This window comes from Anser anser (genome assembly GCF_964211835.1).
Source record: "Anser anser genome assembly, chromosome: 6".
NCBI lineage: Eukaryota > Metazoa > Chordata > Aves > Anseriformes > Anatidae > Anser > Anser anser.
This window is the reverse complement of record NC_139726.1, coordinates 10,706,107-10,733,912: the sequence shown is the minus strand read 5'-3', so window position 1 is coordinate 10,733,912 and position 27,806 is coordinate 10,706,107. Positions and strand designations below refer to the sequence as shown.

General features: G+C 42.7%; 1 long non-coding RNA gene across 1 annotated transcript; it reads left to right on the top strand.

Annotated features, from left to right (window-relative positions):
* Positions 1–774: 774 nt before the first annotated feature.
* LOC310901620 lies at positions 775–27,806 on the top strand. Its single transcript, XR_014585957.1, has 3 exons — positions 775–2,341; positions 25,558–25,648; positions 26,577–27,806. It is a non-coding gene; the product is annotated as an uncharacterized lncRNA (long non-coding RNA).

Genomic DNA, 27,806 nt, shown 5'->3' with positions numbered 1-27,806 from the left:
GAAAAGGCTCCTGGGACTGCAGTGGGTGACTTCACCAGAGACAGGTCCCAGGGGAGCTGCACACCATCAGGATGAAAGACCTGGTTAAGAAGTTACATCAAGCCAAAGAGTTGGAATAAACTTGCACAGTCCCAGGGCACCGTGCAAGACAGCTTCACTCTGTGAAAACCCTTTTACATCCCTTTGGCCTCTTGCCTCCCTGCAATTTCTCCACCATCGATAGGCCCTATTTTGTCTCCAGTTCCATAAACCATGCTCTCTTTTATTACCTGACTGCTCAGAAAAGCAAAGCTCTTGACTTTCTTCTCCCCACTGAGGCCCAGGTCAAGAGGCACAGGACAATCTGCTGGCAGTAGGAGGTGGTGGAGCCCAGCAGCCTCTCTCAGCTTCAGCACAGCTGTAGTCAACATTGTGTTTGCTGGGAAATTGCAGTTTTGATTAAATGTACATTTTCTTGAAAAGTGTCTTCTTTCCACAGGAATTTTGACTTTTTGATGAAGACCAAAAAGGGTTTGGCCCAAACATTTGGGGGTTTTGAGTCTTTTTTTGGATGACATGGAAGACAAGGCATTCAAAAAGTTCCACATCCAAATTCCAGGGGGAATGGATTTATTTCATTTTCCTTCAGAGTTTTCCCAGAATCCCTCTCTGTTTTCCAATAAATTTCAGTGTTTTATGTGAATGCATAACCTTACCACACTATCTACCAGCAAGGTGAGCAGGCAGGTTACTAAACTGTGCTGAGTGCTGATAGAAAGGTGAAAAGATTTGTACGTTGTGTCAGTCCCCAGAGCAATCAAGTTGCATGAAAGGGAATAATGCATAAATAATAAAAAATGATGGGAACAGAAGCTATATTAATAATAATGCACTATAAATGCACATGGCATTTTACAACCATATTACTAACAGACCATATCAAAGACCATGCAAGAACAGCTCTGTGCCTCTAGGGCATTTGGAACACAGACCAAGATTTTGTCCATAGAAACTGATGTGATACGTGAGGTGACAGTTTAAATTCAGACATCTGGTGAGTTGTGGGGGACGGGGCACTGTGACTCTGGTATTAATAGCATGTTCCCTCCATTCACTAGTTCAAACAAGTTGCCGTGTTGTTATTAGCTTCAGAAAGCAACCAGGCTTGTGAAAAATTAAACTGTTTTCTTTCTGCTTGACATATTGTCGAAGAACTGAACAGACGCAGTAACAAGTTCAGGCACTCTGAAGTGTTTTGGTTAGTGATTATTGCTATAAAGTCCTCTGTTTCTTCACCCCCACCACCCTCCTTGCCAAAATGAGAATTTGATGACAAGGTAACTTGACTCTGCCTCGCCCTCAAAAAGATAGAAAAATCAAAAATAGCTGTGTGCTTCAGGCTACACAGAAAGCTTGCAAAGAAAATTTACTTGAATGAGTAAAATGGAAATTTGATGCATGGAAGCTCTCGCATATGCATTTGACCTGAGAATCATGAGAACCATTTGATGGGGGCAAGGAGGGAGGGAGATGCTTCTTGCTGCTGGTTGTCTTTTTGGTGGATTCACTGCTTTGGGAATTTCTCTTTATTATTTTGCTCCCCAGTAAAGACTGAATTGGTTTAGTTCCAGCCCCAAGGAGTGAGGAAGGAAGAAAATCAGAACAAGTTTTATCTGAACTAAATAATTTTATGAAAGTGGAGGAAAAAAAAGGGGGTAGGGGGACCATCTCAGTCAAGATGCAAGAGACACCAGGAGAAACCAAAACATATAAGGAAAAAAAAAAAGACATACAAAAGTTGTTTTCAAGAATAATTTATTTCATGGGAATTGCACCATCAACTGCTATGTTGTTTTGCAGACATCTTGGTAGATTTTTCTCTCAAGGAATTTCTGAAAGAATAGACTGCTCTGAGGTGTTAGCAAGCCTGACCAGAGGAGGTGTCTCTGACTTTAGGTCTGTTTTGCCAGGTTTCTGAGACACGATGAACCCACGTTCCTCTGCTGTAATGTTGCCTAATCTCTTGCCCTGGCTCCCGACCAGAACCCGCTGCACCATCCTGCCCAGCGTGCCAGGCGTTCTGGCAGCACTGCCCATGTGCAGAGCCCAAGTACAACACAAACACAACACCTCGTTCCCAGCACCTCTCCACTGAACTGAATTTGGGGCTCGATTCTGTTTTCTCTTTGCCCCACCTGCCTCGACAAGCAGAAACACCTCCGCCAGGTGATCCGATGGAGACGGAGGAAACCTGTTTGTCACTTGCCGCCTGGACACCACAAACAGGTGTGGGATTTTCTGATGGGCACCCTGAAGACCTGGGTCTGTGGGCATGCACATTCCCTCATCCAGATGCTGGAAGGTATGGATGCTGGGAAAGAGGGAGGAGAAGGGTTTATATACTGAACTTGGTTTGGATACTTTAGTTTGATTAGTTTGCTTTGAGATGCAACAAGTCCATCATTTTACAGAAGACAATGGAAACGAAAGCAGCATTTGGAAATATATATACAATTCACACTATCTCCTCCTCTTCCCTTCAGTGTGGAACAGGTTCACCACTCACCCACTTCTTCCTCCTCCCATGCAGCTCCCTTTTAAGCTTCCCCCTGCACGGTGCTGAGCAGAACCTGCTTGGTAAAATGAGGCAGCTGGTAAGCAGTGCCCCCTGCAGAGCCAGTGGGTCTGAAACCTTGCAAAATCAAACTCACCCGCCCTGCCGTGTTGCAGACCTTCAAGCCTGACCTAAGCAGGTGCCTCAGACCAAGAGCCAGAGCTCTCTAAAGGGTCCAAGTGGAGGTAGGCATGGAGGGTGGGAGGCCAACGACAAAAGGAAAGAGCAAGACCCTGGTCATGAGTTTAGCATGTTGAAGACCACATCTCCACCCGTTGCACAGCATCACTTAGTGGCACATCAGCAGGGAACTGACCCTGGAAAGCAGAATTGAAATATTTCAGCCAGTGGGTGATGGTGTACCAGTAAAAATAAATTCCTTGCATTCACTGTCTGTAAAGCTGTACTCAGAAAAGGATGACAAATGTCTTTCTGCACTCATTTCTCTGAGTGCCTCAACTGACATTTAGAAAGCTTTTCTTCTCTTTCCCTCCCATCCCTGATCTTACCCTGTCTCTTTCTTTTTTTCTTTCTTTTTTTTTTTTCTTTTTTTTTTTCTTTTTTTTTTTAATTTCCTTTGGAGTTACTTCTTTTGATTCCTTGAGAATGGACTGTGCAGAGGGGGCCAATGGAACCTCTTTCCTGCCCCAGAAAAGGAAAATAATCTGCTTTTTTGATATATGTTGCCTATTTTTCTTTCCTCCCTTCAAACTGGGAGTATCAGTCCCCAGCCCAGCCTTTTGACATGACAGCTTAACGCTGTCCATGAGGTAGAAATTTGTTTATGAGACCTTTGGAATTTCCCACTTCAGTTTACCTTTGACAATGTGGGAGACTAGGAAGGTACAATTCCATCTATTAAGTCTTTCCAAGTGGTGCCATGATGCTGTTTAACCTTTCCTCACAGATGTATAATGCCAGAGCTGTCAACCTGGATAGAGCAAGTCTCTGCATGTACTTAATGTATAGACAGAGACCAGACCTTTACAAGAAAATGTCTGCATAAGCAACTTTGCATTCACCTACTGATGGTTCATTTAACTCTTACTCTCCTGAGATGCATTTTCCCCTCTTTCTACAGAAGTATATATATGCATTTGTGTGTATGTTTATATATATATATATGCATGTGTGTGTGTGTATATGTATATAAATACATGTATATAATGTCCTGTTCCCATTACACTTGTTGGGTCACCTGAGGATAACACGTATTGCAGGTCTTTCCTTAACTCTAGTGATGAAGCCCAGGCTTTGATGTTAAAGGTCATAGGTTCATCCCTCTGATAAAATGCTGGTAATATGCAGTGGCATGTGAAAAACTTCACATCTCCTAATGTAGCAAGCACAATGAAGTGATAGAACTTAAATTACTTTTTTTTTTTTTGATTGAACAAAGCCCCATTTTGGGGAACACAATTCTACTTACCAACTTATCAATTTGATAAATACAACTCACATGAGCAGGGCTGATTTTTGGAAGAGAGGATTTGTCCTACCCTATATCCCATGACAACAAACCAAAATATCAGCTAATGGCACAGTTCTGGGTTGAGTTTCAGAAGACCTGAAATGTAATCCTGATCTTGCTACTATTTCTGGTGTGAACATGAGTATGTCATTTCGCTTCTCTGTGCATCTTCTTTTCTTGCTGACCTCTGTTTCATCTAGTCTTAGCTTATCTCCTGTTTTGTACGGCAGCTATCACGAGGAGAGTCCTGATATCAGCACCACTCATCAGACTATGATATAGAGCTGCCCAGTAGATATTGGAGTCTCAGCTGGCATGAATGACAGTGGAGGCTGGAGATCAGGTCGAAGGAGTCAAACTGCTTTGTTTGATTCATTTTGCCTTTAAGTGAAATTTCAGGGCCACGTAAAAGCTCTAAGTCTAGAACTGCTCAGATACATACCCTAAAGCAACTAGATGTTCCTGAGTCGTCATCTGACCGGAAGTTTTTGTTAGACTGGCAGATTACTTGGGTATGAACTAAAACCAGCCACTACAAAGAAAAGTAAATCCATTCCTAGGGAAATCTCAGAATCACTTTTCCGTTGTGAAATGGAATAAAAAATAAAAAAAAGTTGGTATTACTGAGTTTCTCTAGAATTAGGATTTCTGAAGTCTCAGATACATAGGAATTGGAGCCTTGGTTCTGAAAACATAAAATATTTAATACGGAATTTTTCCTAACCAAATTTATTTCAACAGGGAATTTCTGTGTGAAAAAAAAAAAAAAATGCCACTCAGTGCTGATGAAACTCCGTGTATGCTATCCACTGCTACCTAGCTAAGGAAGAAGAATCCTCTTCTGCTACATCACCTTCCTTTCCTAATGAAGACATAGTACTCAATTATTAACAGGTTCACTGAATGAGGTGGTTAGGTAGGAGCTGGGGTGTGACTGAATAGAAGGAGAGAAAGATCTTCGGAGAGGAAATCCCAAAGAAATACCATGCTTTTGGACCACAAGCATGGTATGCATTACTTTCCACATATCAAAGAGTTATGATTATTTTTTACCAAAAGTGGGAGAGAGAATAAGGCAAGGAGCAGAACTAAGATTTTTCTGAAGGAGATAAAGGAAAGACAAAAGTTCCTAACCCAAGAAGTTATTGACCTGAAGGCAGGCAGCCTAGGCCAGGGAATGAGAAAGAGAAAGAAGAAAAGCCATTCAAAAGTCGGCATGCCACAAGACCCAGCTGGGGCTTGGCTGGCAGTGATATCACTGTCCTCCCTCCAAATACCAGCCCTGGGTGATGTCATCTCTTTTCCTTTAACACATTCTAACAAACAATACAGTGCAGGGGGAGATTGTTCCTTTTTCTTCGTATTATTATTATTATTTTAATTTCCAAATTAATTTTGTAATAACAGCAATTAAACCCTCCCGCCAGCCAGCCCCTGGGGGGTGATTCTCGTTCTTGTGCAGTGAAACTTTGCTCCTAGAGAACATCATAGCAGGCATGCAATAATCATCCAGAAAAGCACAGCCTGTCATGTCTTATTGCTTAATTATCCATCTCACCTTCTTTCAACCCTCTTCTTACTGTTCCTTGTGTGATGCGTGTTTATTTTATTTCATTTTCCCCAACTGCTCTCCCTCCATGCCTTAAGATTGTGAGAGCTGGAAACATTTTTCCCTTTCATTCTGCTGCTCTGAAGTTCCTCCACCATTGGTCACCACTGACCATTCCCATGAGGAATTACAAGCTCAACACTCTCAGAGAGTTTTTCCCACTTTTAACTTCTTGTGGACAAATTCTAGTAGCTGTAACATCACTACAGCGTCATTTCACCCAGCATGAAACTGGTCTTTCTGTTTTATACCCTCAGAATATAAATGGCTATGCCTCTCAGGAACCTTTCCTGAAAGACAGGAAAATGAATCCAAAGAAACCTAGCATACAGGAGCCCAAAACACAGGATGGAACAGTCTTTAGGAGTTCCTCATCTGCATGTCAGGGGGTTGGTTTTGTAGGGCATGTGCATGTGTGCGATTTTTAATGTTCAGTTGGGTGTGCTTTAAGTCCCCTTGCTCTAAAAGCAGCTTCAGTTTAAGATAGCTGTTAACCTTTGCCAGATGCTGAAACCACAGCCAAGCATCTGAACGGTATCAGAGTGGATCATCCCCTGTTCCTTCCACCCTACTACACCGAGCCAAAAAATCCCTGCAGTTTGCATCATTTTGCTCTTCAGCTCTGGGGAAATGTTCTTCATGGAGGAAAATCTTGGCCTTCAGGTCTTGTCTAAGTAAGGTTCTCAGGACAGTCTGTGAGTAATTTAGAAATGTAAGTCTGAAGTTGAAAAGAGGAAAGAGCTGAATACCTCACTGGAAAGCAGTTTCATTTACATTTCTCTTGAAAAATAGAAATTAGTCTATGACATGGCTGGGGTAAAACTAACACAAATGACTGGTCTGGATCCATGTTCCAAGGTCTCTTTGGTTCTTTGACACTCTTTTTTTCTTGTGCTTTGTCTTTTGCACTAAACTAGGATCCAGAATGGCTGCATTGCAGCTTTTGAGCAGTTCAACTTAGACACCCTTGCCCAGGCTACAGGAAAGGGATAGTCCCTGGCTGAGGAAGCAAACGAGGAAGGTGCCAAATAGAGCTGAGGAAAGCCATTTCACTCAGAGTTCCCATCTGAAGCTTCACAGACAGGCTTCAGAACAGGTGGGAAGATGTGGATAGGATTTGATTTTCCCCTTTCTGATATCTTGGATTTATTTTAGATTAAAAAAACAAAACAAAGAGAGAAAACAAAAAATAAAAACAAATGCAAATATCCTTTTCTGTTGAACATAATTTTTAAGATTTTTACCAAATAGGAATTAAAATAAACAGACATTTTTTATACTAACACTTTAAATTCAGTGTAAACCATCTTTAAACACTAATAAAAATACAAAAAGGTAAATTAATTTATTTTTAAATGAAGACCTATTTCCAAGGCAAATAATGGAAAATATAGTGCCCGCGGTGGCGTGGCAGAGCCCGCGCGTGGCCAGCCACACAGCAGATGGGTGGCCAGCCCTGGGTGGGACGGGGAGTTCCCAACACTCACATCTGCACCCAAACAGTGCTTTATGAGCAGTGTGGACACGAGCCCGGCCAAGGAACATCACTGGTAATTCCTCCCTCAAACCTACCAAATTTATTTTTTTTCCCTAAGATATGCAAGGTACGTCAAGGCTCGGCTTAGGAAAGGCTTTTAAGAGATCTTTACTGTTCAAGGCAGGCTGCGGTTTCATTATTTTTATTATTTTGGTAGAATGAGTAACAGGAATAATAGTAGCTGAGGGTTGTTTCTCTTCATTGACTCTGTGTTAGGTTTGGAAGCCGTTCGACCAGGACAGTCAAAACACAGACAGGAAATAATCTGTGATAATGTCCAACTGGGGTATCAATTACGGCTTTAGAGTTTCACGTTAAAGGGATACTGTCAGATCAAATTCAAACCAAAAGTTGTGGGTTGCATTTTTCAAATACATACATATGCATATATATATGTGTGTGTATGAGAGAGAGAGGGGAAGGGAGACTACTAGAAACATTTCCAATTCTTTTTTTTCTTTTTAAGTTAAAAAATGCAATACAATACAAAACAATACAACAAAAAATAAATCTAAAGCAAACATTCTCTTCCCTGCCATGTTTAGAGACTTGACTGCTTGTTGCCCTCAGCCTAGCCTGACCTTACAAGCTCATTGTCTCTGTTTTTAACATCCTCTCTTTAAAGACTCTGGCGGGTGAAGTGACTCTTCCCCCAGAGGTAAGAGGGGAGATGCCCGGTGGCCCTGCAGCAATCACTGGAGCAGGAGAGGGTGCAAGCCTGCACAGAAGCTTGGGGAGTGCATCCCCGACCAGGCATGGTGCACCCAAACACAGACACCAGTGGAGCCTTTCCCAGCTCACAGTGGCTGAAAGAAGTGTCCTGTGATGAAAGCCATGGCAGGAGAACCAGAAGGGTGGCGTTTCAGCACAGCTTGGCTCACATGGTCGTGTAGTGTGAATACGAGAGGGAGGGGATGCTGTACCAACCATTCTTTTGGATGGGGTGGGAGAAAGAGGTGGGACTGATGCTGAGTTTGGTCAAAAACAGCTTCTTTCTGGACATCTGCTGTCAAGTCTCAAAAAGATAAGATGATAACTGTCACTTGCAGTTACACCAAGAGTCACTGGGTGGTCCCCAGAAAAAAAAACATGAAAGATTCCTTCGTACTAGGATCACATAATTAAAAAAAACAACACCATACACTATCACTCTCCCTCTCCCTCTCCATTTTCTCACCCAAAACCGGCAGAAATATATAGAAGGAAAATCTATTTACCAAATGAGTTTGTGAAACCAAGCTCTGGCAAACATGTGAGAATAAAACTGTGTGTCCAGTCCTGGAGCTGGCACATTAAAAAGAAAACTTGGAGAAAGCTCAAAGAAGAGCTGCCAGAAAGATTTATAGTCTGGAAACATGCTCACCAGTGAGAGGAGAAAGGAGAGCAATTTGTGAGATGGTGCATGGGCTAACAGGTTAATAAGTGATTAGGGGACTTATGGAGTGAAAAACTCTGATATAAAATGAATCTTTGATCTAGCAGCCAGAGGCATGAGCGACTCCATGGGCTGCAGTTTGGAAATCAGCAAAGCCCACAGAGGAAATACGCAGCACGTTTCTGTGCAGAAGAGTAATGCAGCGCAGGGAGAGCTGCACCTCAAGGGACGGGGTGGATTTTCTGTCATTTGGAGCCACAGGATGACAACCCTGGTTCCAGCCCAAACGAACATGAAATATTACATCCCAAGTTAACCACAGGGCCAGATAAACTGGTGAGAGTGATGTCTTCCAGATTGTCGGCCTGAAAAGCCTCTGGGGAGTAACTGTGACCGCCCTGGTGTCCTGGTGTCCTGGCTGTGTGACCTCTCCAAAGCTGGAGAAAAGGATTCGTTTTCTGTGTGTATGAGCAGGAAAGGATGTGTGTATACATGAACAGAGCCACAAGGCAATGCCCACCTCTCTCTCAGGTCACAGCTGGAGCTAGCCTGCACACCAGCATGGCTGAGCGGCACTGAGGAAGCTTCACAAACATTTGGCAGGCATGGAGGCCAAATGGGAGACTTATGAAGAGAGAAATTACATGTACAGCCTTCCTGATAGCTGCTAAACACGGCTAAGCGTGAGATCCTTGGCTCACAGAGAAGGGACCTGAGGCATTGTTCAAGTGAGGTCCTGTGTTGGCATGGTAGAAGTCTTTGGCCTCACGTAGTGATTTGCATGGTTTTGGGACCCTGCTAAAGGAAATGAGAGTCATCTTTCAGCTCCAGGGGTTTGATGTACAGGCTGTTAGGGAAAGAAGTTACCAGGCTGAAGGTGAACTGCTAGAACAAGTGAGGGTAAGCATACAGCCACATGTACAATCCTGTGATTTTCAAGTAGGAAAAAGCATCAAAATGAGCTTTTTCTGCTCTTTCTGTTCTCTGAGGGAGCTTTCACCAAGTGGACAAGGTAATGTTGAATGGACAAGGAATGACAAGGTAGCTCTCATTCCTTATAAAGGTTGTGCTACAAAGAAGCTGTAGCTACCCCAGACTCATCTTTCAAACATGTCCATTAAGTGCTGGAGAGGGCTTTCCATCCTTAGGAAACCTTTAAGTCCAGCATGACTGCAAAGCTTGCTCAGTCTTTAAGAAGAATGTGTGAAATTCCAGGGTCATTCCAGAAAAGCTTAGGTTTTGACCCCAAGATTTGATTATGCTGGAGGATAAAGGAAAACAATTCTTTATACTGTAAAAATAGGTAGGAAAGTAAATTTCCAGACTCCAATGAATAAATTAAAAGTCCGGAGTTTGTTCTGAGATCTGTATGTTCTTCCTTATTCCCTCTTCTCACAGGTAAAATTACAATCTGTGTTGGTCTCTGCAGACAAATCACCCAGCAGCAGCAAATGGGAGAGATTTACACAGGTGATGATGAAACCCAGAACTGAGTTCCAGGATTTCAAGATGTAGCAACTGGACCCAACCAGAGCATGAGGACAGATGTTGTCCATTCCACGTTCCTCTCAGTCCAGGGGAACAACCTCCCAAAACTATTAACTGATGAACGCATTTGAAACCCTGACCTCAAGGCAAAAGGTCACTGCCCCATTGCCTTGCAGTGGAGCTTTCCTGTCCTCAGTGAGGAAGCTTTTTGTCTAAGCTTCCCCTCCTTTCTCTCATTTCCCTCTCTCTCAAGCTTTCTTAGACAGTTCACGTTCCATGTGACTAGAAACTGGAATGATTAAAAAGGGAGCCTCTGATTATAGTAAAACAAAAAAGCCAGAAGTTGTTTTGTTTTCTCTGAAAGAAAAGGCAGTTATTGGCCATTCTTTACAAAGCTGCAGTTTGGACAATTTTTGAGCCTGTTCAGGGCAGAGGAAAGCACATGACAATGAATTCAGGGACCATGACCATAGCATAGGACTGTGAGCGGATGCACAGTTGACTGATCCAGACAGCCAGTTCTGCCTTCCTCTGGAGCTGATAAACAGGCCCCAGTGATAATTAAGCCACAAGACTCAAAGACAGATTTTAAGCTATTTTACTTTTTTTTTTTTTCCTTACTCTTGGCTCAGGTAAAGCTTGATCCCAGATCCCTATGAATAGATGTTTGTGGTGTTTCACACAGCCTCAAGGGTCATCCCCAGCAATCCACCTGCTGAACTCAGACATATCCCAGAACTGGTCAACAGAAGGTGTTGCATTTAACCCTTTCCCTGAAGCCAGAGTGCATGTAGGACAGATATTATCTCTTCTAATTCAGCAGCTAAAATTCAGGCTTCTAGCATAGATCCAGTAACCCTGGAAGCAAATCACCGTATCCAGAGTTGTCTAAAGAAAATGAGACACCATTTCCCTAAGACTTGCTAAAACAAGCACAATCATACTTCAGATGGCTGAAGTGAGAATACAGTGGTAGGTGCATACATCAACTCTAGGTACCAGGAGCAAGGAACTAAAATTGTGTAAATGTTTGATGATAAATGCATTAACATCATATTTAGTTTATCCTCTGGAGAGTAAAGCTGCGGCCTCATTTTCCAAGATAAGGTACCTAAACTGGAGCCCTTATTTCCATGCCTAGAAATCAGATTCAAAGATCCTGAGAACATCTGGGTCTCACTGAGGTCACAGAAAAAGAAAGTGAAGAGAATAGGATCACTTATCACAAACAGGAGGTAAATTAAAGCAACACTTAAAGAAAAAAAGAAAAAAAAAAGTAGGGACAAACCTACAGGAGACAATCTGTCTCCCTTTTTTATGATAGAAGGCTCAGCCAGGGGAACAGAAAAGTGACAAATTCCATCTTACTGAAAAGAAATGAATGTTTTGTTTTCATGGGACACTGGGACTCAATGCCACAGGAAGACTGAGATGCCGAGAGCTGAAGGTTTAAGCCATTGCCTAGTTAAGTGCAGCTGGGAATTTTCCCAGTACAGAGGGAGAAAAGTGTCTATCATCACTGGAGACAACCTCATTGTTCAAATGAGCCAGCAGTTCCCTATGTCCTCCTGATTTCAGCAGGAGGCATGTACAAATGACCTGACAGAGAAAAACAGAAGAAAGCTCTGAAAGAGAATTTCAGATACCCACCTGGTTTTGCCCGCCTGGTATTCACCCCTTCTTTTATTGTCTGGCACCAGATCCTAAAGCTAGGATCATGATCCCAGAGTGAAAAGGCAAGTAAAAAAGGGGAGTGTCTCCTACAGGAAGGCATAAGGGTGGGAGACGAACCTGGCATCAATAGAAAACTTGGCTTGGATTTTCAAGGAGCTACAGAAATAGCAGACATGTTGTCATTGAAATGTAAGAGGAGGAGGGCAGAGCAAAAATATATAGGTTTTATGGGGTATTTGGAAGATTAGAAGAACAAATAAGTAACACAATGGCTGGATATTGACTCAAAGAATACTTGAACTAGATTTGACTGGCAAACAGTCCCAGTCTCTATTTGCCAACTGCTTGGAATTGTTTGAGCAATGACCTTGAAAAACATACAGCAGATTCAGAGACTGGAAAGCCAGAAGGCTGCACTGCACTGGTCTAATCCGTTCTTCTGCAATAACGACATCCCTCCAATGTCACCTAGCCTCAACTCTGCTAACTTTGTAGGCCAGCAGCAGTGGCTCAGCCACGTTAAGATATTAAACCAGTTTAAATAATTAAGTCCTCCTAAATCTTGAAAGCAGTTTAGCAGATCACATTGCTTTTAAGACACTAAATTCTTAAACCACCTTAACACTGATGGAGGAGCTGAGACCTTATAGCCAACTTAAGAGTTTAAACTCTTAAGACATTTTTCACATGATAAGCCAAATTCAGAATCAATCATAGTGCCCACATTTTTGCCTGGTATCAGTTCAGATGCTTAGCATCTAACTGCATCGCCTCACACCACATTGAGAGACTCAGGGCTGAATGTCTGGTTTAAGTCATTACCTGCTTTGCCAAATCACTTGAACTGTCTTCCAAGAGCTTTTGTGAATGTTAGTCAACCTTAATCTGTAAAGTTTATCTCCTGCTGCAGATGGTTTTGGTGTGGTATATGAGTGTATTGAGTATGGTTTTTTAAGTTCAACACAAGTCAAAAACTTCTTATGATAAATACAAATATAAGGTCATACCCAGATCAGATGCAAAACCCTAAGAAAGAGGACTGACCCCAAGACATTTTAAGAGAAGAGAAGCTATTGCTGTGCTTTTGCAACTGGAGCAGCACATATACTATTAGGTTTTAAGAATGAAATGAGATGCTGGGGTAGTTAGGAAATTAACTTAATTTTTAACAAACACCAGTCCAGTGAACTCATCTTTCAGCAGAAAGTTTTATAACTGTTCACAAATTATATGTCCCTGGACATACAGCTTCAGAGCTTCTTGTGTGGAGGGAGGGAGGGGGTTACAGGTGGAGCAAAACAACGTAGAACCAGTTTTTCCCATAGAAATGTGCTCACCTGGAATAAGAAAACCTCTTGTGGTTTAGTGGGATATGATGGCTCCTAAAGCAGTAGCTATCTGTGGTAAAGAAAAGAATATATATTTGCCTAAAGCGTAATGTATAAGAACACTGAGTGCATAAAAAGGCTTGTATTACATTTTGGAGGTCTCCATGTCATATAGAGTGAATGATTTGAGGGAGAAAGAGAGGGACTCTCTGAAAGAGTGATTCAGAGCAGACATGCACTCAGGCTATATTTAAATTGGGGAATGCAAAAGCATGCCTGGACAGATCTGGACCATGTGGTTTGGAGAGAGATCTGTGTGTGCACTAGTCCTTTCTGCAGTCCCAGTACTATCATCTCCACAGGAAGAAAACCAAGAATGTGGGCCAGAAGGGAACCAGTGTATTCTCAGGATGGTCCATCAAGAAACAAGGATACCAGTGTGTATTCCTCACACAGAATGCCCCAGAGCATTTCCCACACATACTGCTTATGGAGACAGGACCACCTTCTAGGAATGCTTCACTATTAAAGGGTCTTGGGGCTTAAGATCTAATGAAGGTTGGTCTTCTCCAAGCTGGTTGTAAGCCCATCAGAAGATAAATGCTGTGGTCATTTGCAGAGTGCCTCAGCACCAGGCTTTCCACTGCAGGTTCAAGGTGGGAGACAGCAGATGGGAAGAGGCAGAATGGAAGCTCCCAGGAAGAGATATGTGGGAAGGTTTCAGAAACACGGGGGACAGCACTAGTTGTCCTGGGAAGCAATCATTTCAACACACTGACAGCTTGTTCCTGCTACTCTGGGGTCAGTGGTGTAGAGCTGATGATCTGGCTGTCCATTTCTTTGAATCATACTTTGCACATTTGTTTAAGAGGAGAGTTAAAGAAAGCCACAGTTAAAAGCAGTTTTGTTTTCTTGAGGTAACAGGTTTGCTCTGTACAAACAGTATCTCTTATCTAATAGCCCTAGAAAGGCATGTAGCGTCAAGCTGATACTGTCTTCATGCTTGGCTTATTTTTGCATTTCAGTCTTGAGATATGCAGGCAACCTGCCATCAGCTGTAAAACCACAAACCCCAATCTGTGATGGGGACTGATAAGAGAAAATATATGAAAACAGACTCCTTAGAGCTTGACTCCTTTCCAGGAGGCTCTGGACTGAGATCTGGCATTTGAAAGTGATTGTTCATGCATAAGAAGTAGCATTTTTTGTTTCCTTTTTAAGGCTGCAGGAAAGCTAGAAGAAAAGTGAGTGAACTGGGGGGCGAGGGTGGGGGGCAATCAGCATAATGTTATTAAGTTCCTATCACGACATTAGCAAGTGCAACATCCAGTAGAACAATGGCTTTCACCTGCACAGCTCCCTGTGCTTCCAGGAACCTTCTCTCCACTTCAGAATGAGAGAAAACATCATGTCGGTGGGTTGATGTGATTTACAGGGACAGAAAACAGAACAGAAAGCTGTCAGGTTACACTCTGATGGGCCATTTATCAGACCATCTTTCCCATGCTTGCTTAGTCTGGACAGCCACCTACTGACCCTGTACTTTGGCATCTTCAATATTTCTCTGACTTCCTGCTTCCAAATAATGCTTTGCTTGCTGAATATAGGAATTAGGTGGCATCCCTTAAATGCAAGCGCCTGCTTGTGATGCTGTAGTCTGTAACATTTCAAGACCAACAGAGATCACCCAGAGTGCCTGGAGTACCTGTGGTGGCTATGGTCGCTGTATGTATGGACTTGAACCAGGGCACAACCATACCTGCCTGCTTCCATCAAGATGTTTGTCAAACTCTGCCCTTTCCTGCAGGGTTTCTGCCTAAAGCCAGAACAGAGGTAAGGGAAGAGGAACTCCTCTGGGTCTATCTGAGTCTGAAAGTAGAAACAGCAGCTACTGCTGCCACTGATGTGTGAAATCTGCTGCCCAGAAGGAAGTCTTTGTAGCTGTTTTGCCTGCCTCCATCTCAAAACATCATATTCATCCACCACTTGAGCTAGGAGGGTATTTCACCACCTGCTTGCAGAGCAGGGCCTGAGAAACACTCCCAGGCTCTTGTGCTGCTACTTCTGAGCAGGCAGCACCACCCCCACTCTCTCCCTTCTCTAATAAACATTATTCAGTCTTTGACTGAGTCCATTTCTTTGTGGGAGCTAGCCCCAGCCATGTGTTGGGAGCAAATCCTATATCCTGGTTGAACTCGTGGCAGTGACCTATCCCCATACTTTGCCTTTCCAAAGTCCTTGGGAGAAGCACCCAGCTGCAAAGCAGTTTAAATGGACAGAGAGCCAACAAGTACTCTAAATGGCTTATCTGATTCTCCAGGGAATCCATCTGGAGCCAAGAGCTTTTCCCCATCTGCGTAACAGTGATTACGCTGCCTACTCGCGATCATACTCCATAAAGCTCTTTTAAAACTCTAACGTAATCCCCTGCCCTTCTATCCAGACTAGGGTAGCAATTCTCTCTGGAGCAAAATCAGCTTGTCAAGAGAGAGCTTCAGCTTACTGGGAACACACCAGAGCCCAGTAGTCAGTCAAAGAGCCTCTACCCAAACAAAACCTTCAAAGCAGAGCTCATGTCCTCTCTCACCAGGTTAAGAAACGAAACAGAGGAGTTTTCCTCTGAGGATGCCCAGGTTACACAAAAACTATTCTGAAGCTTATTACAATCCCATGACTGCTACACCCACGTGGCACTGTTCTGGATCATCTTTTCTGCACAGCCTGAAAGCTTGACTTCACAAATACACGAAGCTATCTTGGGACTGGTGCAGAAGACTGACACCTTCTTCCCACCATATATTGCTTCTGGCACTAAAAGCATGTTCTCAACCTTCTCCACAAGGTGAAGAAGCAGGTGATGGTATCCTGTCCCATACTGGCTCCATTTGGTGGTCCTACATTGAACCTCTCCACTTACAGCTCTGAAAAGGGGAAAATGTAAGCAAGGGGCCCCATGGTTGGGGTGAGGAAATACAGACTGAAGATAGTACCAATATACAAAGTCTAAAAGGGCTTTCTTTTTCCTTTTTATTTCTGGGGGGGGGTAGAGGGGAGAGCATTTGTGGGAATGTCTGGAGCTGTCCACTGCCAGCCGTGGCCCTGTCTCCAGCAGGCCATGAGCAATGAAGTAGATCAATGAAGATGCTCAAGACGAGAGCAGGTATGTACTAAACTTTTCCAGAACACTACCCCAACTTACTGACACTTCTGGCTTGTGGACTTCCTTAGCAACTTCTTGATAGATTCAAAGAGAAGTTAAACAGATTAATGGAAGAAAAATCTTTAGCACAGAGCATCATCCAGCTAGAAATTCCACAGCTTAGCAACTTCTTGTGAACAAATATCTTCTGTTTTTGTTAGTTTGTTTTATATTTGCTTTTTAATTTTGTATGATACCCTCCAATTATCCCACCTTTTGGCTATCTCTTCTTTTACTTGTGATGCTTGACCCAAATGAGATGCAGAAGCTCTTTATAATTAGTTTATATAGAATAATAAGCTTTACTTGAACATGGAAGTTGGAAATAAAGACAAGATCTGGACTGATTTCCCTCTGAAAAAAAAAAAACGCAGTTGCCCAAACATACCTAATCACTTTCCTTCATCTAGCCCATGTTTTTCTTATTATAATGATTTTCTGTCTTTGACTGCATAAGACTTTCTTTTTGTATCCTGGGGTAGCTAAATGAATTTGAAATGAATATGGATTTCCTGCTGATCTTATTTAGTTTTGGTCTTCACCCTAGAATTGAAAACATCAATGCCAGGGTGTGTTAGAGGTACACTTCTGGAAAGGCAATTATGCTATAAATGCTCAGCTGTAACTTATATAATAATTATTTCTTCAACTGAAGTTCCTTTTGAAGTACTGTCCAAAAACTTGCAATAGTCCTAACCCATAAGCATTTTGGTGGGGCAGGGAGACCAAATTCTGCGCTCCATCTGAAACCATTCTGCAGAGACTGCGTCTGAAGTACGCTGGCATTGGGTATGGCTGGGTCTCTCACTTTAGGTGTTTGGAAATCTGTCCGCGAAAAGATGTATGCCCTGCAATGTTTGTTTTTCAAATATTACTTGGAAATGATATGACGGATGACTGATCTCTTTTTTTTTTTTTATCCCCTCTTGGCTGAGGGTTTCCCTAGAACTTGAGACATGTCTCTGCTGAAAAAAATCACTCAACGCTTATGAAGAACAAAAGATGACAGAAGGTTATTCAGTGTGTCGTGTAGTTTCACCTGAACCCCAGTGGTTTCAGGCTATATGTGATCTACCAAGCTTCTTGTCCAAGTCAAAAGCAGACTGCTTGTAAAACCTAAACTAATTCTTGTGACGCCAGTTGTCTGCATTAGCTGGTTAAAGAACTTCTTTCCAATACAGCTGTTAACTGAGGTTAGAAGGGTATGGGCTGAGAACAGGCAGATAGGGGGTCAGTAATCTTTGGGGATTCAAGTAATCTTGGGCACCTCCCTTTATTTCCCTGGAGCACTTCCTTTCTCTCCTTGTATGAAGCCTCTTCAAGTCAGGGATTTGTTCTGCCCTGTTCTCACACAGCACACAGCATAATGAGGCCTCAACTGTCCTTGGGATCCGCTTTAGGCACTGACTCAATTTAGAAATGGTATTAGGCTACAACATGTGGATGAATGACATTGGTGAAGAGTAGCCATAAGGGGGAGGCAGGACTGGAGTATGAAGCTGAACAGCTGGAGTGAAGTAGAAAGCCTGGTGCTTTGAGAAAAGGCCTTTTAAAAGTCAGTATGCGCTTAGGATTCAGCAAATAGTCACAGAGGGGCAAATTCACCCCGGTGAAACCCTGGTCTGGGGTCACATTGGAGGTAAGCGTGCTTCCCTTCTATCAGAGGGATTTGCAAGCAGAAAGAATTTTAACAAGGTCTCCAGACGTGACTAAAGACCCTGTTTGTTTGAGATCTAACTCCCTCCAACCCAGAGCCCTGAGTATATCTCTTGTCCATAAAATACCACAAGCTCATACATGTGTTTGTTTTGGGGGTGACTCCTCCGCCCCACTCAGCCCGGTTCACCTGTTAAAAGCTGACAAGAAAATGAACCCATGGCATTCCTGTCCCAAAACACGGGTGCCTGGTGAAAGCCAATGAGCTGGTTCTCCTCAGACTGTGGGAAAATGCTATCTTTCCAGCCTCCCTTCAGCTGAAGCACACTGATTCTTTTCCAGGGCCAGCATACTATACGGAGTTCACACATCTCAAGATACTGAAGAACACTTTCAGAGGCTCTTTAAGAAATAAAATAATAGCAAGGGCATTAACAACAACAATAATAATAGTAGCCTTTGGGTTTGCTGCTGTGCCCCCCCAGCTCCTTCTGTTGGAGGGAATCTTATTTCACAGGCTCAAATGGAGGAGTCACAATCAATTCAATTACTCAAGAGTAATATCCTTCCTAAAGAAGAGCCCCTACTGCTGTTCCTTTGGAGGGTTCCCCTTTCTTGCTCCAAGCAGCTGTGTTGGTATTTAGACACAGGATACCAGCTCAGCCTCTACTTCCAGCACAACCTCTACTCATATCCTGCAGGCTTTATAAGTCCCCAGATGGTCCATAATGCTTGTGCAGTATTTAGCCGGCCAAACAGTGCTTGCTGCTTATCTGGTGTGTAACTCTCTGGAATGCGTGTGTGGGGAGAATGAGAAAAAATGCCAGATCATCTTCCCACAGAACATTTCCTTTCTTGTCCTCAGCCTCCCCTCTCTAAGCCCAGACAGAAACAAAACACCAGCGAGGGAATCGGCCACATTTGCGTCGCAATGGACTTGATCCTTGCGTCTTTTCAGAAGCAGCCTGGGTTATTGTGGCCATGAACCTTTGATGCCAGGGCATTTATGCTGATCTCTGAGTGCATGACAACCCATTTAGCTCTAGCTTAAATGACAGCACCAGGTGAAAGTTAATAACAAAACATGTCCAAAGCTAACCATTTTCAAAATAATGGAAATTTGGAGAATTCTTGCTAGCAGTGGAAGGACAGAAAAGTAAAAGCAGAGAAAGAAAATATAGAGAAGGCTTCATTGTGCTGAAATTCATGAATCTTGGTGAGGGGCATTTGTTAGTTTACCCTTCTGTCTGAGCTCTAGCTTGGTTCTTCCTTCACCATGTGAAGAGCCACACTGGTAGCTCTCAAAGAACCTGGCTCAGTCCTTGACATTGGCCAGCAGACATGTCCACAGTGAAGGAAACATTTTGGGAGATTAATTTACCAGGGATACCTAGAATGAGTAAGAAAATAACTGAAGGAGTCTTCAGGGCCAGCTTACTCCTCTCTCCCAGCAAACTCTCGGGTTTGCTTGTTTGTTTGTATTGTTCTCAATCAGTATCAGCAAAGCTTGAATGATCCCCATCCAAACTCTGGGGCATTTGTTTCTCTTGCCAGGGCTGATCTGTTCTGATATTCAGCTACTCTGGAGCAGAGAGGGAGGCCAGGGCAACACATGGAGACACAGATGGATGTTTTCATTTCAAATTCACAGCTTCAGAGACTCTGCTTTAACACAGAAAGGGAATCTTCTGTTTAGTGTGAAAGACAAAAATTAGTAACTGTTGCTGTTGTTGCTCAAGCTTTTTCTTTCAGGAAAAACTGCTAAATTCAGAAAGTGCTGGTCTTGAATGACACCGATGGTTGGGCAAGTGGGTCAGCAACATGGACACCTCAGAGAAGGAAGAAATTTTCAGACCTCAATTCTTTATATTTTGGTACAGCCTAACAAAGGCAGGCAGCGTTGACAGCTTTGTCTTGGGTTGCAGAAATACTAGTACATTCCCGGTTAGGAACTCTAGATGCTGAAAAGCATGACACCAAAAAAAAAGAAATTAAAAAAAAAAAATAAAAGAAGAAACACACAAAGGCATTAAGTAGAGGACGGTAGTGGCAGAAGAGAAGTTTCATACCCTCTTTGTGTGATGGTGACAACATATGCTGTGACTGATGGCAGTCAGCCATCCTCAGCCTCATTATCAAGTATTGAATAAACAAATGTAAATATACCCAGCCTATTTCCGAGTTGGGAGTGCTTAAGTTTCTTTATCTTCTGTGATGAAGACCTTACTTAAAGGGGACTGTGGACAAGGGTAAGGTGGAACAGAAGATGAGTCAGAGAAAGATCATTCAAGTGTTTGGATTTTTTCCCAGTGTTTGGAAAGGACTTTACGAGAACACTGACCTGATAGAGTACCTTGAAACCCACGACTGCAGCTCAGCAAAGATATTTAGTCATCAAGCTCCCATTTCAATCAGTGTCTAAGTCTGCTACTGGGTTTTGCTACTCAGTGCCTGAATGATCGTATGATGGCCATCTACCTGTCACTGTTGCTCACTGCTCCCTGATGACTGAATGAGTCCATAAAAAGAGTTTGTTTAAAATGTATCCCAGTGTCTTGATGTTTCCATCTTTTATTGGGACTGTTTTCTTAATGTTTGCTGAGTGCTACGTACAGTCACATCTCTTCCACGTTACATGACCCATACCTAAGACATCAGACAACTGAACTACAAAATGATGGCTCTCTGTTGGTTACGATAAATTAAAAACAATAGAAAATGTTTTTTCAATGGGGGACCCACTTCAACTCAACCCTAGGAATGTAGGAATCTGGCTTGCAGTTTCTCCCAGCAACATCACACTCACCTGAAAATATGAGGCTTGCACTACTGTGTGGCAATGTTTTTGCCATGCTGTACTGTCATGCTTTGGGGATGGCACATTGCTTCTCCATTTCCCCTGAAAATATTCTACAGGCTGTAAGCCTGCACCAGGAAAACAGGGAGGCGGGGAGGCAAAAAGCATGACATTAAAATTCAGATGCCAAGTTCAGTAGCATGAATAAAAATTGTCTTAACCTCTGAGGTCAGGAAGTCACCAGCTGGAAGCGGAAAATCGCCACCAGTAAATTGCTGTGGGTTGGAGTGATGAATGCTAGTTAGTACCAGTGAATTTCAGAAGAATCTCAGCTGTAGGGAGACAGGGCATATTGGAACAAGGCTGAACAATTCCTGACTGTGTTTTCTTTCTTCTTTAGTCTGTCTTGTGCTCTTTCTGTTTCCACAGATTTCTCAGTTGAGGCAGAAAAAGATTAAACCCTTGTGGGAAAGTCTTCTGGCACGTAATAAGGGTGAAAGCAGTGGGATTCCATAGGGATTGAGTGGTATTGTAGGAAAATTGCTCTCAGATCCTATGGATGTCAAGAGGGAGGGAAAATACCCCAGTACTTGATATTTCCAAAGCTGACTGGAGCATTGAGATGCATCCATTGTCCTAGTAATTAAATATCACTGACACATGTCAAAGTACAGCTCAGTCCAGGAGCAGACATCCAGTGCCATCTATGCACTGCCTGTTCTGAGCCCAAGCTACAACCAGACCAAGCTGGGAAGGTGCTGAGTTGTTCTCCTTTATCTGCTGGTCCATCTTTCCCTTACAGTTTGAACACTGTCATGCTTTGTCTGGGTTCCCCACCAATTTACCATTGTACATTCATTCATTGCTATGTACACCAATTTGCAGCCTCAAGGGATGTAGCCATTGCTCAGCCTCTGTCTAGAAGAATGGGTTCTTACTCTGTTAACAAGATGTAAAGCAGTGAAGTAATAATGATTTTTGAAGTAATAATAATTTTTAATAAAAATATGTCTATAAGAGTGAACAGAAGATGCGTCCAAATCACTTCAGCTAGTCTAAAATTCTATGATGGGGGAAGTTTCATGTTGAAGAGATTGGACCACACCACAAAATGCTCCAGTGATGATACAATTTCTACAACACTTTATGGGACACTTGAATATAAGCCCCTACTATTAAATTCAGTTTGAGGTTTCCATAACGGAAAGGGGCCAGCTTGCATTTCAGATGTCATTTGTATAGAGGAAGCTGGACAAAAAGCAGAAAGTTGGCAGTGAAAAATACCAGGCTCCTTTCTCCTTCCAGCCACCCCTCTCCAACCTCTTTGGCTAACCCCCAAACCATGGCAGGAGCTGAACACTGACTGCTTTTCATTGAGTGACATACCTGGCTCTAGAAGAACACGCCCTTGTGGAATTGGCACCCGGGCAGCATTTCCATTCCCTCTGCACAACACTTTTCTTTAATGCCTTCCAAACTAAAACAAAACCCAGAGGATTTGCTACCCTGTTCCGCTCATTATATTGGTTTTATGAGGGTGTGGAGATTTGTTGCATGATGGCAGGATGGATTTGTCCCTGAAACTTAAAATACAGCAAGGGAATATAATAGATGGGGAGCTTTTTCTTTTTCTCCATTGGGCTTTCTATGGTTTTGGTTTGTTTCTTGATTATCTACCATTTCATCCAAAATCAATCCATAATGATTTATGTCCTTTTTCAGGGATGCATTCAGCCCTGAAACTAGATCAGCAGTGGGCTTATCAGACTCTCTAGTCCATCTATGTAGAAAATACAAAGAATCATAGAAAACAAGACTGCTAGAGATCTCCAGAAGTCACTGGGAGGAATCAGAGCATTCCACCCTGTAATGGTTATACCTGTGCCATTTATAATTTCCTCTTCCAGCTTTTAGGACTAGTCATTCCACAAGTCCTGATGTATTTCCCAATGTGATTGACATGTCTCCCTCAAGTCACTGATGTTGTCCTGTGTCTTTCTGTCCATAACACTAAGAAGGTTTCCTTTATTTCCAACCTATTCTCCTTTGCTTCAGTTTTAACCCATTGCCTCTCACTCTGTCTGCATTGACAGGCAAAACGAGTTGTTCATTTTCCTTTACAGATTGGTGCTTGCACAAAGACATTTATCATAGATTTCTTCAGCTTCTCTTCTCTAGACTAAACAACCTTACTTCTTTTAATTTTTCTTTCTAAGTCAGGTCTTCAATCACTCCTGTTGCTCTCCAGCTGGTCTACATCTTTCCTGAAAAGCAGTAACCAAAACTGCGCAGAGTATTCATCCTGAGTCCCAAGAAGTGTGGAAGAATTGCTTCATACTTACAGGTAGTTCTCCCACTTATCCATCATAATATGTCACTTGCCTCTTTCCCAAAAGCATGGGTGTGTTGGATTATGTCCAATACCCGACCTGTTCTAAGCAGTCCTACTCCATTCTCCGGCAACTCAACTGATCATTCTGCTTAAAGGTAACATCCCACATGTCTCTTTTTTGAAACGCTTACGATCTTCCCCCTACAAGGAAGCCTGACTCTATCCACTCTGAAGCCAACAGAAAGAATACAAATGAGGATGTGATGCATCTTCTGTGTAAGCATTCTGCACAAAATACATGGTATTCACATTGTACCATGTACCAAGTGGCTATTAGAGGAACATCGAGGGATGCAGGGAAAAAAGCCATCTTCTTGACCAGAATCCACCACTCTGCTACTGCATGGCAACTCATTCTGTTATCCTTCTCATGAACTCCTGAGGCCCATTCAGTCCTAAGGAGGTTAAGAGTCCATAGGGCTATAAAAAATTGCTTTCAGGACTTGTGGACTGAGAGAAGGACTGAAATAGTCCACTGACCTACTTGAGGGAATTTTTCTAGTAAATCCATGAAACACATGTCTCAAAGGATGTCTATTGAGACTGTGAACTTTGAAAATAAACTCATAGTTCCACACAGGGATTCTGTTGACCTTGCCACTTCCCACACTGTGTGAAGGGCTTTGAGATCCTTGGGTAGGAAGTTGATGCAGGAAACCAAGAAGTTCTCTCATTTCTTCAGCTGGCTGAAGGCCTGGATTTCAGTTGAAAGGTTTCTATGCAGTACATGTACTGCATGGTACATTTGTTTTTCAGGGGTGGGGGAGGTTATTCCAAGCTCCCACATGAGTAGAAGACAGAAGTAGAATCAAATTGAGGCAGATGGTTTATTTCCCTAAGCTGGCATTCCTAATAAACAGCTGTGTTTGCACAAAGCTTCAATAGACATATGCATGGGGAACAATGTAGCTGGAAAAGCATAATATCAATACTACCAGCATCCAGCTCCTCCATGGGTTAAGAGTCCAGCATGCTCCATTGCTCCTCCTCCTTCCCTCTCTTCCTAAAAGTCTTGTAATGTGTTTCACAGAAAATGTCTTTTCTCTTCCTTTCGGTGTAATATTAATCTTGGGGGGAGAGAGAGGAGGAGTTGGGAGAGGGGGAAGGGATGTAGTGTTTTGAGGTTCAAATTCCCCTTGCACTTAATCTCTTTAACAAACCCCTTTAACAAATGAAAGGTCTGACAGGAGGCAGAGTCATTAAAATGAATTAAAATGCATCCAGGAGAGATTAGTAATGAAGCCACTCGCCAGACAATGCCCCTTTTCTTCTCCATGTGGACTGCTAGGGAATATCCCAGATTACAGAACAAAAGGGCTTGCAGTTTAAAATGCTGATCCTTGAAAGATTCACCATATTCTCTTCTCCTCACCTCAACTCCTTGCTTTATACAAGTACATTTGCAGGCAGGCATGATCCAAGCTTAATCTACTCAGGGTCAGGGTCAGAGGGATTGGTTTTAATTACCATTGAGTCTGCAAACCTGCACATACAACAACATGTCAGTGGACAGTGATTGTGGGCCCCGCAATGCAGCATGGTGGGTACCATGCTGGTGTGGTGAGACCACAAAACATATCCACTCCTACTAGGTGCCAGAGGAGTTTCAACCAGCTCCAAGGGATAAAGCTGGAGGAGAGCCAGTATGGGGTCAGGAGTGAGCATTGCACACATGCAGCAGGTGAGAATTTGGGGAGTGCAAGCAAGGAAGGAACAAGAGCAGTCACTGGTGCCCTGAACATGGGTGGAATAGACAACGGTAAGGAGAAATGTAGCTGTTAGGAGAGGAGCTGACTGGATTTTGAAAGTAGGTTTTCCTAACCCAGACGGTGTATTTAGGATAAGAAATTCATCTGGTAATTCAAAGGAGGCCATGTAGATCCTCTTGGCAACAAGAAATCTGTTTTTTAGTTGATTTAGCTAAAGCTATTCTGATTTGCGGTCCTTCGTGGAGAAAGTCCCAAAACGCAAAGCTAACATGTGTGGCAATGCTAACAAAGACATGGGATTCCCGGGTCATGTATTTCTCCATTCCTGTTGAAAGAAGATCCATACAACAAGGCATGGGAGTGAGGTGTCTGCTCTCAAGTCAGGAGATTTCAACCTGTGATCAACATGCGTATCTTACCATGAAGAGCCACAGACACCAGCCAAAATCCAGTGGCCTAAAGCTACTCTGCAGGGTTCACTCCTTCACTGAAAGTGTTAAAAGGTCAGCAAATTGACAGGAAAAAAGGCTGAAAACAACTCCTTTAAAGTGAAAGACAAGACACCAGGTAAATACAAATGGGATGACTGGAGGGAAAGAAATCAGATTTTGAAATCTCTTAGCATTTTTAAAGGATTTTTTTACACTAGGAGGGGAGGAGAAGGTTTTAGAGTCCCTCCGCCACTTCTTTATCACCTTTTTTTCAAATTTCTTCTGCTTCTCTTTCCAGTTGGAAAAGAAGACAGAAGTTCCCCCAAATTGCCACCCAGCACATTTGCAGTTTCTGCACACCAAAGCAAAACAGTTCTCTTCTTTCTAAGGTGAGGAAATGTAATTCTGAAAGGAAAATGTGTTTTGTTTTGAACTGCTGATTTCAACTGAAAAAGCCTCAGTTTCCCAACCAACCTGCATTTCTGCCTGGAAAATGGCAGCTTCTGTACCTCAGTTCAAGGTTGCTGGTGAACAAAGACTCCTATCTGCATCTGGTAACTCAGAAAAACTTCCAGGGAAATAAAAAGCCCTAGTAAGCTACTCTGCTGACATGAATGAAACTCTGAGCTATGTCGGCTGAGACTATATCCCAAAGTTTGCTGATGACAGAAAAACAATGAGGTAGTGAATTGGTGAGGGACCCATTTCACTTGTGGTCTGCAGAGTTATTATATCATAACATGTCCGGCAGAGTTTAATAGTGTCAGCATTTAATGTTCAGCATAATGTCATTCCTACAGACCAAAACAGACACTTCCCATAGGTAATTAATCTTTTACAAGTAATTTAGCCATAGTAAGCAAAAGTGGATGAAATATATTAATGGGGGGAAAGGCTGGGGGCAAACTAGGCATGGAGAAACATTTCTCTGCATTAGTCCCACAAAATTACAAGTGAGTTACAGCTGATAGATTTAGGACAGTTCCTGTTGAGTAATTGTATTCCATGAGGGTTTTCAATACAATGTGATATTCATTTTCACTTTATACAGTAGAGACAATAATGGCTACAGGTGCACAGGCTGTCTTGCTGGGAGGAATAAAACTGTGATTGTTTAACATCTGACTTTTCTCACACAGTTACAGCTTTTAGATTTGAGCTATATTTTGCACATATCTCAGACATGGGTTGTTTCTTTTTTTTTTTTACTCTAAGAGTCTAGCTCTAAAAAATGCAGGCTCTAAAGACCCATTGTCAAATGAAACACACTTCCCTCGTTTGATTTGTTTTTTCCTCTCTTGCAATATCACCTTTCAGCTGCAGAAATGCAAAGAATCACTTGTTTGGATAGAGAAATGAAACTGTCAGCTGATGCAGGACGCATGGCTTCCAGACCGGGCTCCCAAAACCCAAATCCCCAAATGGGAGCTTTTGGGTGCACTCCTGGAAACCTGGACATCTCCATTGTGCAGGACTTTGCACCGTTGCTTTTTGCTTCGGCATCAGCTCCACTGTGTCCTTCTGGGGCTCTACTGGTCTCTCAAGAAAGAATAACAACAAACCCAATGAACCAAGTAAAGAGAGCCTGAACTTCCTCCTGCAGAAGACCCTGTGGTTATTCTTGGAGTTTGCCTGCCAGCTGCCTTCTGTCTCAGAAATGAACTCGTCCCTTCTGCTCCCCAGAGACTTACCAAGTTTGCTTGTGACATGACTGAAGCTAACTGCCTCCACTTGCCAGGGTGACTGCCTCCTCATGAAGGAGCTGAAGGTGGGCCAGGGAGAAGTCTTGCAGCTCCTGGAGTCCAGCAAAAACTTCCTGTAGAGTTTTCTCTCCACAAGAAATGCTGTAGGTTCAATCTGATTATGAAGTGATTTGGGGTTTTCCTATGTGAAAAACATGCATTCGTTTATTTTGTTTATTTCATGCATTTTAGTTTAGGGAGCAACCTGATTGCTCCTCAAATTGTTGTGGTTTCCTGCCACTGAACACTGAATTATTCCTTCCTTCATACTTTAGAAAATTAAAATACAGATTTAAACACTAACATTTGCTATTTTGCTGGGAATAAACTGTGGGAAAATCAGGTTAAGAAAATCTTCATTTTTTAAACAAAAGTTGCACTTTTTTGATGAAATAGATTTTTTTTTTCTAAAGAAAAAAAAGCCTCCCTCCAGCTCTTTGATTTAAGGAAATAATAACTTTCAACAGATTTATCTTTTTTAAGTGGCTCTGGGTTAACTGCCTCTGGACTTTGCTCTTTTGCATCTCTCCAGGAAGAAAATAAATCCTGGCAGTTTTGCTTCTGGGTCTGTATGGACTAGCAATAAAACTTTCCGAACCATCTTGGTGGCCTGGGAACCTAAGCCCTCCATCCACTCCTGGGGCTGAGCACCCGGCGTGCCCTTTCGACCATTTTTTCTTGTATTCTTGTAATTCCCAGTACGTGTTGTTCACAGCAGCTCTGTAAAGTCTGGCACTAGTGATGCTGATTTCAGATAATACTGCTCTCTGCCACTGCCCCTTAAGGTGCAAATTCCCATCACAGT